The following is a 14,515-nucleotide window of genomic DNA, read 5'->3' as shown; positions in this document are numbered from 1 at the left end:
AGATAACATCTGTCATCTCCTTCGGAACTCTGGGATGTAATCCATCAGGTCCTGATAATTTATATTTGTCAAGATCAGACAGATGCTTTCTAACATATATATTTGCATGAAGACTGATGTAAAGAATGAGTTACTTGTCATCTTCTCTCTTAAGTGGACCTGGCGTTTCCTTGACTTTTTTTCTTGTTATTTATATGTAGAAAGATTTTTTTAATTATCTTTAACTTTTTTTGCAAGTCTTTGTTCATTCTTGGATTTCTTGTTTTTATTTTTCAATGGTATTGTGCTGGACTGGGCTTCTATGATCATATTTTTCAAGGTTTCCCAGGGTCATCGGGATGAGGGCCTCTTTGTGGCATTAGTTGAGCCATGGCTTGTGGTATAGATATTGCTTCATTTACCTCTTCATGCTGGCTTTTGTACTGAGGCAATCTGGATAGAGTGTCAGCTAAAAAGTTTTTTTCCCCAGTATGTATTTCAAGGTGAAGTTAAATCAGTTAAAATACTGTACCCACTGTAATTGCTTCGGGGACAGCTTGCAAGAAGTTTTCAGTGCCTCTAAGTTTTTCTGATCAGTCCATACTTTGAAAGGCACCTTGCTCCCCTCTAGGTAAAGCCACCAGTTTAACAGAGCCCATCGAATTGCAAAGGCTTCATTCTCCCACACTGCCCACATTCTCTTGCAGTCAGTGAACTTTTTCGAGGTGTAGGCGCAGGGCTGCAGGACCCTCTCATGGTTCTTTTGCAATAGTACAGCTCCAATGACCATGTTGCTGGTGTTGGCTTGAATCACAAAGTGTTTCCCTAGGCAGGGGTGGTTTAGGACCAGCTCAACCACAAATAGTTGTTTCAGATTCTCGAAAGCAGATTGATAGTCCATAGTCCATGTCAGTGGCTGGCCCAGTCACAGCTTTCCCCCATCTTTGCTGGTTTTTAACAAATCTATGAGGGGTAAAGCAATTTTGGCAAATAAGGGGATGAATTGTTAGTAAACGTTGGTGAACCTCAGAAAGGTTTGAAGTTGTTTGCGAGTCTTTGGGGGTTACCATTCAATTACAGCTTTCACTTTGCCAGGATCCATTTCAATACCCTCACTGGAAATTCTATAGCCTAGATAATCCAGTCAGGTCTGATGGAACTCACATTTTGACAGTTTAACATATAGTTTGGAATTCAACTATTTCTTCAACACTTCTTGCACTAGCTTCACATGGTCAGCCATATTCATCCTGTATATCATGATGTCATCAAGATAAACCAAACCCCCCCCCTTGTACAAATGATTGTGTAGCACCTGGTTGATCAGCTGCATGAAGACAGCTGGAGCCCCCTGTAGTCCAAATGGCATAACTTTGAACTGATAGTTCCCCATGGGACATTAAAGTCTTCTATTCGTCTCCTTTTATTATTCTTATTCAGTAATATGCCTCTCTTAGGTCCAATTTAGTGAAGATGCTCCCCTTTGCTAGATGTGTTAGTAGGTCCTTCAGGAGAGGGAGAGGGTATTTGTTCTCTATGCTTATAGCATTTAACCCTTTATAATGCACGCAGAGACAAAATGACCCATCTTTTTTCTCCTTAAATAACACCGGAATCCCCACTTGTGATTTGGCCTGCTCAATGAATCCCCTTGCTAGGTTTTTATTCACATATTGCTGCATGGCTCATGGTGTACATTCTTGAGCTTGGGAGTTTAGCTCCCAGTAATGGTTCTATGGCGCAGTTATTGGGCCGATGGGGTAGCAGCATGTCACACTCTTTCTCGCTAAATGCCTCCACTAGATCCCAGTATTCGCTGGGGATGAGTGGTTCACAGTGGTGGCTGCAACGGGGAAGCCAACTGCGCTCCATCGGTTGGGCTGGGGCTTCTCTTAGGCGCAGATTGGCATCAGCTCCGATGATCATTGTGTTCATTTGCATGCGAAGAGTGAGAAAGTTGTTCCCCACTCCTCACCTCTAGCCCCTCGAATATCTCCACCAATTTCTCCACTGATTGGTTATGGACTGCAGATAGGTACTTCCATTCTCCAGAGTCCTCAGTAGTCGCCAGTCTCTTGGCTCTCTGATGGTTCTGGGAGGCTCCTGCTTGCAAGTTGGCTTTAGACACTTTCCAAGAACTTGCCTTTGGCAGAGTTGCCTCGAGGTGCTTGGAGTTTCCACTGGGCAGGGTCCACTCCAATGACCAGATCAGCTCTCGCGTCTTTAGTCCTGGCCCCAGCTGTAAGGCCTCAAATGTTTCCTTCTCCGCCGGTGTGCTGGCTTGCACTCCCTCCACTGAGGCAGCAGCCATGGCCGAGGTGCTGGTTACAGGTGCTCCTTCCTCCTCCATTTTGAGATCTTTCCTGAGTTTTTGTCAGCCTGTCCCTCAGCTTAGGGAAGGTGACTGGGGCTCAGGACCCCATGGTGGTCAGGATAGAAGAGAGATTTGGGTTAATGTCATGGTTCCGATAGATGAAACCAATCAAAAACTTCAAGGCAAGAATTCTTCCTTAAAGAACATTTTATTCAGGAAACCAAGTATCGGCACTACATAGTTGAACCCGAAACTAGTTTCCTTTCCCCTGGTTACAAAGTAACAATTTGCAACCCCCACCCCCAACAAGCAGTCATAAATCATGTTCTCCAATTAGCCTGAAACACGGGCTTTCTCCCCAGCTCCTCAGCCCACCAAAACATTAACAATTCATCCTTGGGTTCCCACAAAGCGGCATTTATTATTATGGCTAGCTGAGCTTAGCATTCATCCCACCCCCACCCCCTTCTGCACCTAATCTCTAAATAGAAGGAAAAGCATGTTAAAAGCAAAAAGAGAAAATGGCTGCGATTTTCATCCGTTGTCAGGGCAGGAACATGCAATGTTTACAGCATTGACACATTCAAGTATAGGCACTTGGGTCCTTTATGAGTCTTGGGTATGTTTCTTATATCTTCTGCTTTGTATGTGGGTTTTCCATCATTTCCACCACTCTCTATTGTGTTTTTCATTTTTCTTTCCTCCTCCTCCTCTTCCTCCTCTTCCTTCTTCTTTCTCTTATGCCCTATTTCCTTATACCAGGGGTGTCAAACTCAATTTCATTGAGGGCCGCATCAGCATTGCAGTTGCCCTCAGGGGGCCGGAGGGTATGGCCAGGGTGGGCGTGGCCTACTGGGTGGGCGTGGCTAGAGTGCATATAGCCTACTGGGTGGGCATGGTCAACTCTACATCATTGGCATCAAGGGTGCCTATGGGGGCCTGGGCAGGAGTGGGCCAGATCTGAGGGTCTCTGGCAGAAGAAGGGTCTCTGGGCCAGGGCCAAGGCAGTGGGGGCCGTTCCCTCACTGTTTTCAGGATGGCTTCGCGGGCCACATGAAACCACTTTGCGGGCCGGATCTGGCCCCCGGGCCTTGTGTTTGACATGCCTGCCTTATACGATTGGTTATCTAGTGGCTTTTGCTTGGAACTAGGTTCTAAAGGTCTTAAAGATTAAATTTCTTTCTTTCTTTCTTTATTAATTTAATTTGTATACCGCCCTTCTCCCGAAGGACTCAGGGCGGTAAACATACATATTAAAAAACAAGATACAAAAATTAAAAGCGATTAAACAACAATGCCCATGAACAAGTTAGTACACATTAAAAAAGTTAAAACAGATTTATAAAACAGATTTATAAAACAGATTTATAAAAAAAATTGAGGAATGCTGGGAAGAATAATGATGAAGTCACAGATAAGCTATCCTTAATATAAATCTTGGAGTTAGAAGTACTCTGAAGTGTTAACTAGGAAGGCTTGTGACCAAATTTCATTGTTTCAAGAGTTGGAAGATTCTCAGTACATGGCCACCCTTCATACTACTGCTGTTCATTGCATTCCCTGTGAATTCCATTGGTTGCTACTGGCAAAAATCATAAACATATGTTCTAAATGTGTGATGTTCCCAGTCCTACTTTTACTCAAAAAAATTCTCACCAGGATATAATTAATAGTGAAGCCAAGTGGAATAAAATAAAAACCTTAATGGAGTCTCTGTGATTTAATAGAAGTTTATTGGCTTTTAATAATTTGTGGGTCTAGTTCAATTAATTCTTACATGAAAGCTTTTTGCAATGAAACTACTGCTGTGGAAAACATTTGTATAAAAAAAAGGCAGAACACTCAGCCCTAATACACATGCCCCATTTCCTTAGTATTTCATTATTTATTCTAAAATGTCAGAAATGTTATTCATAAAAAATACTGAGAAACTCCAATTAGATTTAAATAATTAATCTAAGTAAATTTTGAGATGCAAATGCTAATTCTTTATACTCATTTTATGACACCATCATTCTCTAGCAAAGTGATTTCCAAACTTTTTCCTTCATAATCAAAACTGCATATCAGAGTTAATTAAAGCCCTAATAAGCAGGCATATACATAGAATGAAGGCTACTGCTAAGCTTGTAAGCCGCCCTGAGTCTTTGGAGAAGGGCGGGATATAAATGGAATTAAAAAAATTATATATGTCTGTTGTGATTGGGTTTGCATGTTATTACACAAAAAAAAACACCATTTTAGCCAACTTTGGGTAATTTATCTAGGTTTGGAAAGTATTGCTGTACTTATTTATAAAAATAATAAGAGCAGGCTAGAAACAACAAACAAACAAAAAATTATCACCCTCTTTCCATCTGCAAAAGACATAGCATAACCATGTATTTGTAATTCAGTCAATTACATTGTTATGTTAAGCTTCTTAAGAACTCTGCAGGTGGATTTTTAATTCAAATGTAATGTGTTTAGTAAACCATGTAAGTGAAAGTATAACACTCTGAAACAATTTTCACTGCAAGCTATTCAGATTGCCTTGCTATGTAACATTTACTGGTAAGGAAGCTAAATGAATTAAGATGGTAACATTTGGGTTCCTTCAAGTGAATCTAATTCCTGGCAACTCCACACTATTCTCTTGGCAAAAGTTGTTTGCTACTGACTTCCTCCTTTAGGACTGGCCCAATTGGCTTTGTGCCTACTGAAGGACTAGAACCCATGGCCTCCTAGTTTCTAGCCTGGTACTTTTAATCACTACATCAACCTAGTCATTACCCAGTACGTAAAGAATTTGGCATTAACATGCTTTGGAGAGCATGCAGACAACCTTGGCCAAACTCAGAATAACTCAAGACTGTAGAATAGTCTGGGAAATTAAATAACTTTCCAAGCATCCCAAAGAACATAATGGCAAATTATTCTCTATTCTAGCACAATAACTACAGAAAGTTCACAATATCACTCAGCTTGACTCCAAGAAGACTGTCTTCTCGCAAAGCACTGTAACAAAAGGAAGACAGGCAGCCACAAGAATTTGGATCATTTTCTTCAAACCACAATTTCACATATGCAACTTGCTTTATTTGGGAGAACCATGTTTCCTCTCCCCTCCCCCCCATATTGTCTGCAAACAACTCATTTTTTTAACTGATGCCAAGAACACACTGCTGCTTTTCTCTTCCTATGATGCATTCCCCTTGCTTCCCACAAACTCACCAATGTTAACTTGTTCCCTTATACCAGAAAGAACACTTCCCTGTTGCCTAAATAAACCACTGCAACTTTATATCACTGTTTTCGCTACTAGTCAACAATGCATGACAAGACCAACCTGAATCTTACCAAAGAACTTTTAAAGAAACAGTAACATCAGTGAGTCTAATAATTTGAGACACTAAATAGTTTCTAATTGGAAAATTGCAAGTTAAATTGAAAAAACTGCATATTTCTCCTAGAATGTTGTACCCTTCACAAGACAGATAGTTGCTTAAATATTTGGAGGATATCAGTGGGCTTCCTCTGCTTTAGATATGCTGGTAGCAAGTTCCACATAAACAAACAAGAACAATATTGGAATATACTCCATTGGAAATGAGGATGTTACCCTCGCTTTTCTCCATTCAGCCTTAACTCAGCAAAAACATGTAAAGTTTGCCAATTCCTATTTGCTGTTGTTAAGGCTGATATAAGGGACCTGCAATAGAATTGGGACTGGTCTGACTCAGATCTGTTCCTAGGTTTCTCTATACTTAATCATATTTTTCCTCCTCCACATACCTACCTTGGGCAGCTTCTAAGTTAAAGTAATGTAAATTAGAGAAACAAATGGAAAGACACAAGACATAAAAAAATTGTCCCAACAGTAGTAAAATAGACATTGCTATTGTGCAGTAAGTTAAGACCATTAGAGTGAGCTAACTGAAACTAGACAAGTGGTGTCTTATTTTATGGGTGGAACTGACTAAAAAAAACTACAGGAAATTATAGGGTTAACAGATATCTGAATGGACAGAAGAGACAAACAATTGGAAAGGAAGACACATTAGCCAGTTAACTTTCTTGGAATTCATAACAAAAAATACACTTAAAAACTGCAAAAAAAGTATTTAGGCCAACATGAACATGAAATTTTGAGGCAAATCTTTATTTTCAAGAACATGTTAGCAATCATATGGAATCAACAATAGCATGTTTTCCAAATTTCATCATAAAAATGTATGAATCATGTGATCTATAAACTATATTGTTGTTGTTAGTTGCGAAGTCATGTCCAACCCATCGCGACCCAATGGACAATGTTCCTCCAGGCTTTCCTGTCCTCTACCATCTTCTGGAGCCTACTGCTTCAGCCATCTCATTCTCTGCTATAAACTATAGTGATCATAGATTTGAAGGGGCTGGAATGAAGCTCATTGCTGGATTCAGGCTGCTGAATCTGTCTATAGATGAGGGAAAGATAGCAGTTTACAAGGTCACAATAGCTAAATGTGTGAATGGCTACTACTGTGAAACCACCCAAAATTTTAAAAAACACAAAATACTCAAAAAGCTGGATAATATTTGACTTAAGATCATGCTTGATATATGGAGGACATGAAACAAAGTCCTTCTTTTGCAGGACATATGATAATCCAAGGAGAATAGCAAACTAACCACAATATATCCTTTTTATTTCCCAAATACATTTATGAGGTTTGTTCTTATGTTTCTTGCAGAAACCTGGGGAGAATATGAAGCTGGGGGAGGTGACAAGAAAGAAATGAAGTAAATATGTTAATGCAGAGGACAGTAGACAATGAGTAAGGTGAGATCCAACATTCCTAAAACACAACTCTGATCCTACCCATTACTTGTCATATGACTTGATCTCCAAAGTAAGAATTGCTGGTTTAAAGTACAATATAAAAATGACACTTTAGATCTATCTCATTCAAGCCTGGCAATAATACACAGTAATAAACACAGGAGATGAAGCTATATAGATGAAGCTATATATATAAAAATCTCAGGGGATCAGAGCAAATTTTATATTGTCAGGGTACGATAATGTTTATTTATTGGTCAGAGTTAGATCTCATTTTCCCCCCCAGAAACTCAAGTGACATGGCATGGTAAATTTGTTCATTTTTAACTCTAATGGGGCAAAACTAAATAGTTATTTATAAATTAGATTTGCATACTGTGTTTATGATTTTAACCATAAATGTTCATTTATTCATTAATTCAACAATCCATAGTGCATGTTAATCCATAATATAGGGTTGGCTTTGCACAATATCCAACCCTATATTGAGCCATAATATATTAGCTGAGCAGTAGACATCCTAGGTATTGTGAATATTTGCAAAATACAACTGAATAAATACCTGCTATATTCTGCCCATTCAAGTGCACAGAACTAAGAATTCTTACTCTTCCTATAAAAATACATTGCTCTTTTGAGCTATTGTGAATTTTCTATAAATTTTCTTCTAGACTGACTTCATTCATTTATCTGCTTCCTTTCCTTTTGCCACTACCAATATACTATAAGGAACAAAAATTCAATTCTTAACTCCAAAGTGAAGTCATTTTTACTGCTTTGGTTTTTACCACTTCTGTTTACCAAGCAGGATGAGACACACCCTCAGCCAACATAATAGAGCACTATTTTTTTTAAAATCAAACTATTTAAATAGGCTCAAAAAAGTGTATCCCAATGATAGAAAGAGTAACATGATGCTTTTTCAAATGCTGCCAACTTAGATGATAAAATGGCAGAAAGATTCCATTCACATTTAGAGCAGAAAAAAAATCAGGCATTCCAAGATAAGCTAATTGAAGGAAGTTGACAAAAAGAAGTTTCCTCTTCATCTATAAAAAAGCAGCAAATGTATTATCCTAGCCGAAGAAACCTGAAGGATCCATTTTAGGATCCAAATCATATTTTACAAATTCTTCCCCCAGAAATCTCACTGTATATTTCAAATATAACCAAGTAGGAAAATTATTTTCTTTAGCTATAGAACAAGCCAGGAACTTAAGCTAGCTTCGGAACTTATAAGACCATTAAGGCTCAAGGAGAAAATATTTGCAGATTTATAGGAAAATATGGAGTCAAGGTTGTTGGTCTATCTACTTTAGCTTTCTGTTTATGGGGACCGTTACATAAATATCAAAAACTATAGCACCCTGTAAGGACCCTGTAGACAGTTGGTTTGATGTAATCATTATTATTCTGGCCTAAAACCTAGGGATTGTGAAGACTAGGCCTTCTTAGACCCAAGCCAGCTGGACGACTTTGGGCCAATTCGTCTCTCAGCCCAGCTTTCTTTCTTTCTTTCTTTCTTTCTTTCTTTCTTTCTTTCTTTCTTTCTTTCTTTCTTTCTTTCTCTTCTTTCTTTTTCTTTCTTTCTTTCCTCTTCCTTTTCTTTTTCTTTCTTTCTCTTTCTCTTCCTCCCTCCCTTCTTTCTTTTCTTTCCTTCTTTCTTTCCTCTTTCTTTCACTTTCTTTCTTCTTTCTTTCTTTTGCATGCATATGACTTCTCAGATAACACCCACGATTCTTATTTGTTTATGTAAAAGACTGAAGTCTTGCATAACAGCTACATCTCATGATTTTGGTATTTCCAATCCAAATCAAGATATCACATATTACATGCTGATATCATGTGAAATTTTGGTTCAGATGTTAAATCATGTTGTGTTTTAGCCAGCTAAAAAATTACTTTCACTTCTATTTTCTATCTGCATCAGGATCCACCTGCAGTTCTGTCATAGAATATGGATGAACACTGGACTGTAAATTGGGAACTATCAATTCTTTTCATTATTGTCTACAGAGCATAACAACAGTTCTCCAGGATTTCACAGACTCTTTCCTGGTGAGAATTGATCCTGGAACAGAATGAAGCAAAACCAACCAACCAACCCGTTATCCAAGTGTGTGTGTGTGTGTGTGTGTGTGTTCAATAATTTTATTAAGAATTATATTAAAATATCAAAGAGACACAAAGAATTCAAAAATTCATACATACATTTAAATACGTGGCATGATAGGCAGCAAATTTAATAAATAAATAAAATACATGTACACGTAAGGGCAATTTGGAAATAAACCTCTCTTTGGTTATCAATGACAGACACTCGCAGGTACAGAACTTTTATTATACACATTAGAAAACTACATCATTACATTACTTTTTGACATAATCGCCATTCAAATTGAGGAACTTGTCATAATGTCTTACAAGGTTTGAAATTCCTTTGTAGTTGCTAGGCGCCAATTCTGGGCTATGGGGGGTGGAGAATCAAAAACATCCCAATGGAACTGCTTCAAAAGTTCTTGGGTGTGTCTAGTGGTATGCAGATGAGCATTATCATGAACCAACACCACACTGGAAGTCAGCTTGCCCCGATGCTTGTTGTGGATGGTTCATCTGAGTATACATCCTCTATACAATGTCAGCTACTTTATTGTGCCATTCAATACACATTATTCCTGCCTGCATCTTCCCCCTGTCACTTTGTGCTGGACTGTCTCTGAGGCCTCTGCGTAGTCTGTATCTTGGATTCTGTCTTTTGTGGATCTGGTGGCTAGTGTCTTTTCTAGTGCTGCTATGATTAATGCCTCAGTACTGCCTTTTGGTCCAGCTTTCCAGTCACTGATAGAATTTCCCAATGTCTGCCACCTCAGCTATCTGTTGATGGTACTTCCCATGCAGGGTCTTGTCTTGCCATGACATTTCCTCTGCTTGAACATTCTGCTATGTCTGCTGCTGTCTCAGCAGTTCATCTTTGCAGTCTTACTGATGAATTCCTGGATTCTCTGTATTTTGTCTTGGACAGTGGCTTTGACAGTCAGTGACCTTGGTATAGCCGCACTGGATGGCCACTTGTTTGAGCTATCTTCCAATGTTATCTTCCACAGTCCCATTGAATTCTTGTCTTTGGGTAGCTCCAGGTATTTACAGATTCACGTATGTGGTAGTATGTCATCACTTTCCTGTAGTCAATCCAGGCTGTGCTCAGATTGGTTTGTCTAATCAAGTCTTGTGTATGAGCAACCATTGTTTTGAACCTATGGCGTTGTTCCCGATGTCCTTAGCTGTAGTCAAGTAGTGGCCCATATGATCCTGTAGCTTGGTGGCTATGATGCCACAACTTAGCATGTTGTGGGAGGGTATATTATTAGCCAGTAGTTGAACTTTTCTGTTTCCTTGTGGGGACCTTTCATGATCAGCATTGTCCTTCCTTGGTTTAGTCAGTCTGAGTGGGACCCTGATGCTAACAGCTGGTTTATTTGTGCTGCTAGATGTTCATGCACTGCTGTTAGTTTCTTTAGCCAATAGGGTGTGGATTGTATCTGGGCCAAGCACTGTCCAGCTCTTCATGTTTATGACATATTGTTGACTGTCTACCACTTTGATGATGACTAGTTCCTCTTTTGGGAGATTGCTATGGTCTACTCTTAGGTCCTGCATCTACTTTGCGCTGATGTTATGTGTTCTCTTTCTCACATATGTTCTTCCAGTATGTTCAGTTTTTGCTGTTGGTGGCTCTGCTGTTACTGTGTTATTGCACTACAGCTAGGAGTATACCTTAGATGGTTCTTTGAAGAACATGGCTTTTATCTTCTTGGCCTCTTGATTTTGATCAAATTTTGACAGACTTGAACACTGAGTGCTATCTAACAAAATGAAATTCAATGGTGAAAAAAGTAAGACAAGTAAGGCAAGGAAAACCAAATGCACAGGTTATAGTATAGGAGGTATCTCACTCAATAGTAGTAACTATGAGAGGGATCTTGGAGTCCTAGTGGACAATTGCTTAAATATGAGCCAACAGTGTGCTGTAGTTGCCAAAAAAGCCAACACAATTCTAGGCTACATTAACAGGATAGAATCAAAATCAAGTGAAGTGTTAATACTTTACAATGTGTTGGTAAGGCCACACAATGTGTTAATACTTTACAATGTGTTGGTAAGGCCACACTTGGAATACTACATCCAGTTTTGGTCACCACGATGTTAAAAAAGAGGTTGAGACTCTAGAAAGAGTGCAGAGAAAAGCAACAAAGATAATTAGGGAACTTGAGGCTAAAACATAGAAAGAACAGCTTGCTGGAATTAGGTATGCCTAGTTTAATTAAAAGAAGGACTAGGGGTGACATGATAGTAGTGTTCCAATATGACAGAAGTTGCCACAAAGAAGAGGGAGCCAAGCTATTCTCCAAAGCATATGGAGGCAGGATAAGAAGCAATGAATGACAACTAACCAAGAAGAGAAGTAACCTAGAACTAAGGAGAAATTTCCAGTTAGAACAATTAATCAGTGGAACAGAGTGGGGCCCTTGTATTCAGCTATTTCTTTAAATCTGTTTTTCAGAGAGCTAAAGCTTTCTTCCATTCTTCCATGTTTCTCTACAGTGATAGGTAAAAAACCCCCACAAACATTAGACAATTAGCATTCTATAACAATGATCAACAACTCTGATGTTGGCTACATGGATTATAATCAGAGTAAGTGACAATAAAAGAGCCATGGTTAAGCAGTGCTAGAATGCAGTACTGCAAGCTAACACTGCCACACAGGCAGGAGTTTGATCCTTAACGGTTCAAGATTGACTCAGCCTTTTATCCTTCAGAGGTCAGTAAAATAAGGACCAGCTTCTCAGGGCACTAAAATGAGGATTCCCACCCAGATGTTGGGGGGCAATATACTGACTCTGTAAACACCCAAAGAGTGATATAAAGCACTATGAACGGTATTTATTGCTATTGCTATTAATGAAGGTATACATAATGCTAATACATATATAAGTGTATGCATTTTATCCATAATGTTTCTTTGGTTTCAATGACATTCAAAGATGAAGCTGAACAATGTGTTTAGAAAAAAATTCTGTTGAAATATTCATTCAAAGATAGGTGCCAATGACACCAATTATATTCAGCTTTTACCTACCTGATATTTGATAGCACAAGTCCGAGAGAAGCAAAAATTAATAACCAATTATTGTGTTTTATAGCTATCAAAAATGTAGACTATCATTTGAAAGCAAACATTCACAAACGGTTAAAACAACTGCCTAAATTACACACCCTAAGTAAGTGATCTGATAATTTCATAGGTTTACACCCTTAGAAGAAACTCACACCCTTAATGTCTTTCCTAGTGTATAGATTGTTAGCTTTTAGGGATTTTGTTGTTCTTTCCGATAAGACATTTTTAGTTTGCATACACACTACTTTTTCTGATTCCCAAACACAAGCACTTATGTTTGAATCAGCATATATTACATTATATTACATTACATTACATTACATTACATTACATTACATTAATTATATATTATATTATAATCATACCATACCATACCATACCATATCATATCATATCATATTATATATTAATAACATTTGTATGCCACCTTTTTTAAAGTCCAGTCTGCATGGTTCAAAATAATAAAACCACAGTGTCAAGCAATAACTTGACATAGAACAATTTATAAAAGGGACAAAAACCTACTGCCTCAATCATCCCTCTGCCCCAGACTTCCTCATTCTATGCAGGGTTGGATAAAAAGCAAGATCTTGAGAATAAATAATATGCATATGTAGCGGGGCTGGCTGAAAGGCTTTGTGGGGGCCTGCCCAGGGAGAAGAAAGCTCGGGCAGCTGCTGCCAGTTTTGGGTGCGGCGGGCATGGATCAGGCAGAAGGAAAGAAAAAGGAGGAAAGAAAGGGGGTGGGGTGGTTGCTGTTGTTGTTGGGGAGAGACCAGGTGAAGCCGAAGAGGGATTTGAGATTTTAACTGATCCCTTTCTTTGAAGGAGAGGGAAGGAGAGAGAATGAGATGGTGGAATTTTATTGCTTTCTTTCACAGGGGGAATATCCTGAGCAAGAGAGAGTGAGGAGAGAGAAAGCTGCTGGGGTAGCTAAATTCATATTTTAACAATAAAGGAAAGGAAGGGGGGGAGGGGTTTTGATACTGACAAGATCTGAGACTGCAAGCGATGACAGAAGAGAAGGAGAGCCTGGTTGCTATTGCTTTGGAGACTAGCGGCCATCCAAACTTTGATTACTGTTACTTGTTATAGACATTGTGGGGAGCTGCCTTTGTGGGACGAGCTGTTACTGCAGAATGCTCACTACCTTGGTTCGTATTTCCATTGCTGCCTGGAGCCAGGGCTTTCCACACCCCCTTGTTTCCAAATGGTCACTGTAAAATCATTGACTATTGCTGCTACGACAGCCTGGGGCTGTTAAAAACTGGCACACATTGACTACCGGAGCTAGGGGCTGGTTGTCTTTGTTCTTGAAAGCCCCCACTTGACAACGAGAATCTGCCACCTCCTCACTTCTCATACGCTCCTGCTAGAAAAGACACTTTATTAACACCTTGAGAGCACAGCTGCAGAGCGCGACAAAGGGGAACGGGGCTGGGAGGGCCTGGACTTTGGTGGCCTCTGAGGGGGTATTGAGGACAATATAAACTATAGTGTGACATCGTCATTTTTAACTCCTGGCAACCACACAGATAGATCTTCTCTATATCTATCCCAAAGTTGTTTTTCCAAGCTTCCAATAGTGTATTCATTGTCTATGGAGACTCTCGATCATCCAGGTACTTTTGGTTTCCCAAAAATACTTATCAAAAGGCAACAGGACTTTCTTGGTTTCTCTCTGGAAAATGTTTCACTTCTCCTACAAGAATAAAGTCCAGTTGCCTTTTGAGAAGCACTTGTGAGTTCACTGATTGCCACTGTAACTGAGTCCATTCACCTTGCTTTGTCTTCTCCTTCTCCTTCCACCTTTCCCAGCATTAGAACCTTTTCTAGAAAGCTGGATCTTTCAAAATGTGTCTGAGGTAGGATATTTTGAGCTTGGTCAGTTATGCCTGAAGTGAAAATTCTGGATTGATTTTGTTTATGGATCCATCAGTTTTCTGGAGTGTTGACAGCATTCTCGGGAATCTTTTCCAACAATAAAGTTCAAAGATATCTTTTTTCAATACTGCTTTCTTCACTTTTGTAAGTCTCTTTTCACATTCATTTTTTCATAACTTCTTGAAGTTCATTCCATAGTTCCTCTGGATTCCTTCTTTATCAGTAAAGTTCAGGATTTCCAAGTGATTTCTGACAGTTTCCTTGAAAATGTTCAGCTGCTCTCCAAAGACTTAAGAAGAGTCTTTCTCAGTTCCTAACTGCCATTTTATTCTTATTTTACTTAACTGGAAATGCCAAA

The 14,515-nt window shown here is 39.1% G+C and overlaps 1 long non-coding RNA gene across 1 annotated transcript in view; it reads left to right on the top strand.

Annotated features, from left to right (window-relative positions):
• The window catches only part of LOC310649724, a 47,253-nt gene that overhangs the window by 6,748 nt on the left and 25,990 nt on the right, over positions 1-14,515 (top strand). Inside the window, exon 2 of the long non-coding RNA XR_014494298.1 lies at positions 7,006-7,094. This is a non-coding gene — a long non-coding RNA (uncharacterized lncRNA). The remainder of the gene's footprint in view (positions 1-7,005; positions 7,095-14,515) is intronic.

Source organism: Vipera ursinii (genome assembly GCF_947247035.1).
Source record: "Vipera ursinii genome assembly, chromosome: Z".
Taxonomy (NCBI): domain Eukaryota; kingdom Metazoa; phylum Chordata; class Lepidosauria; order Squamata; family Viperidae; genus Vipera; species Vipera ursinii.
The sequence above is the reverse complement of the archived record's forward strand: the minus strand, read 5'-3'. Positions and strand labels throughout refer to the sequence as shown.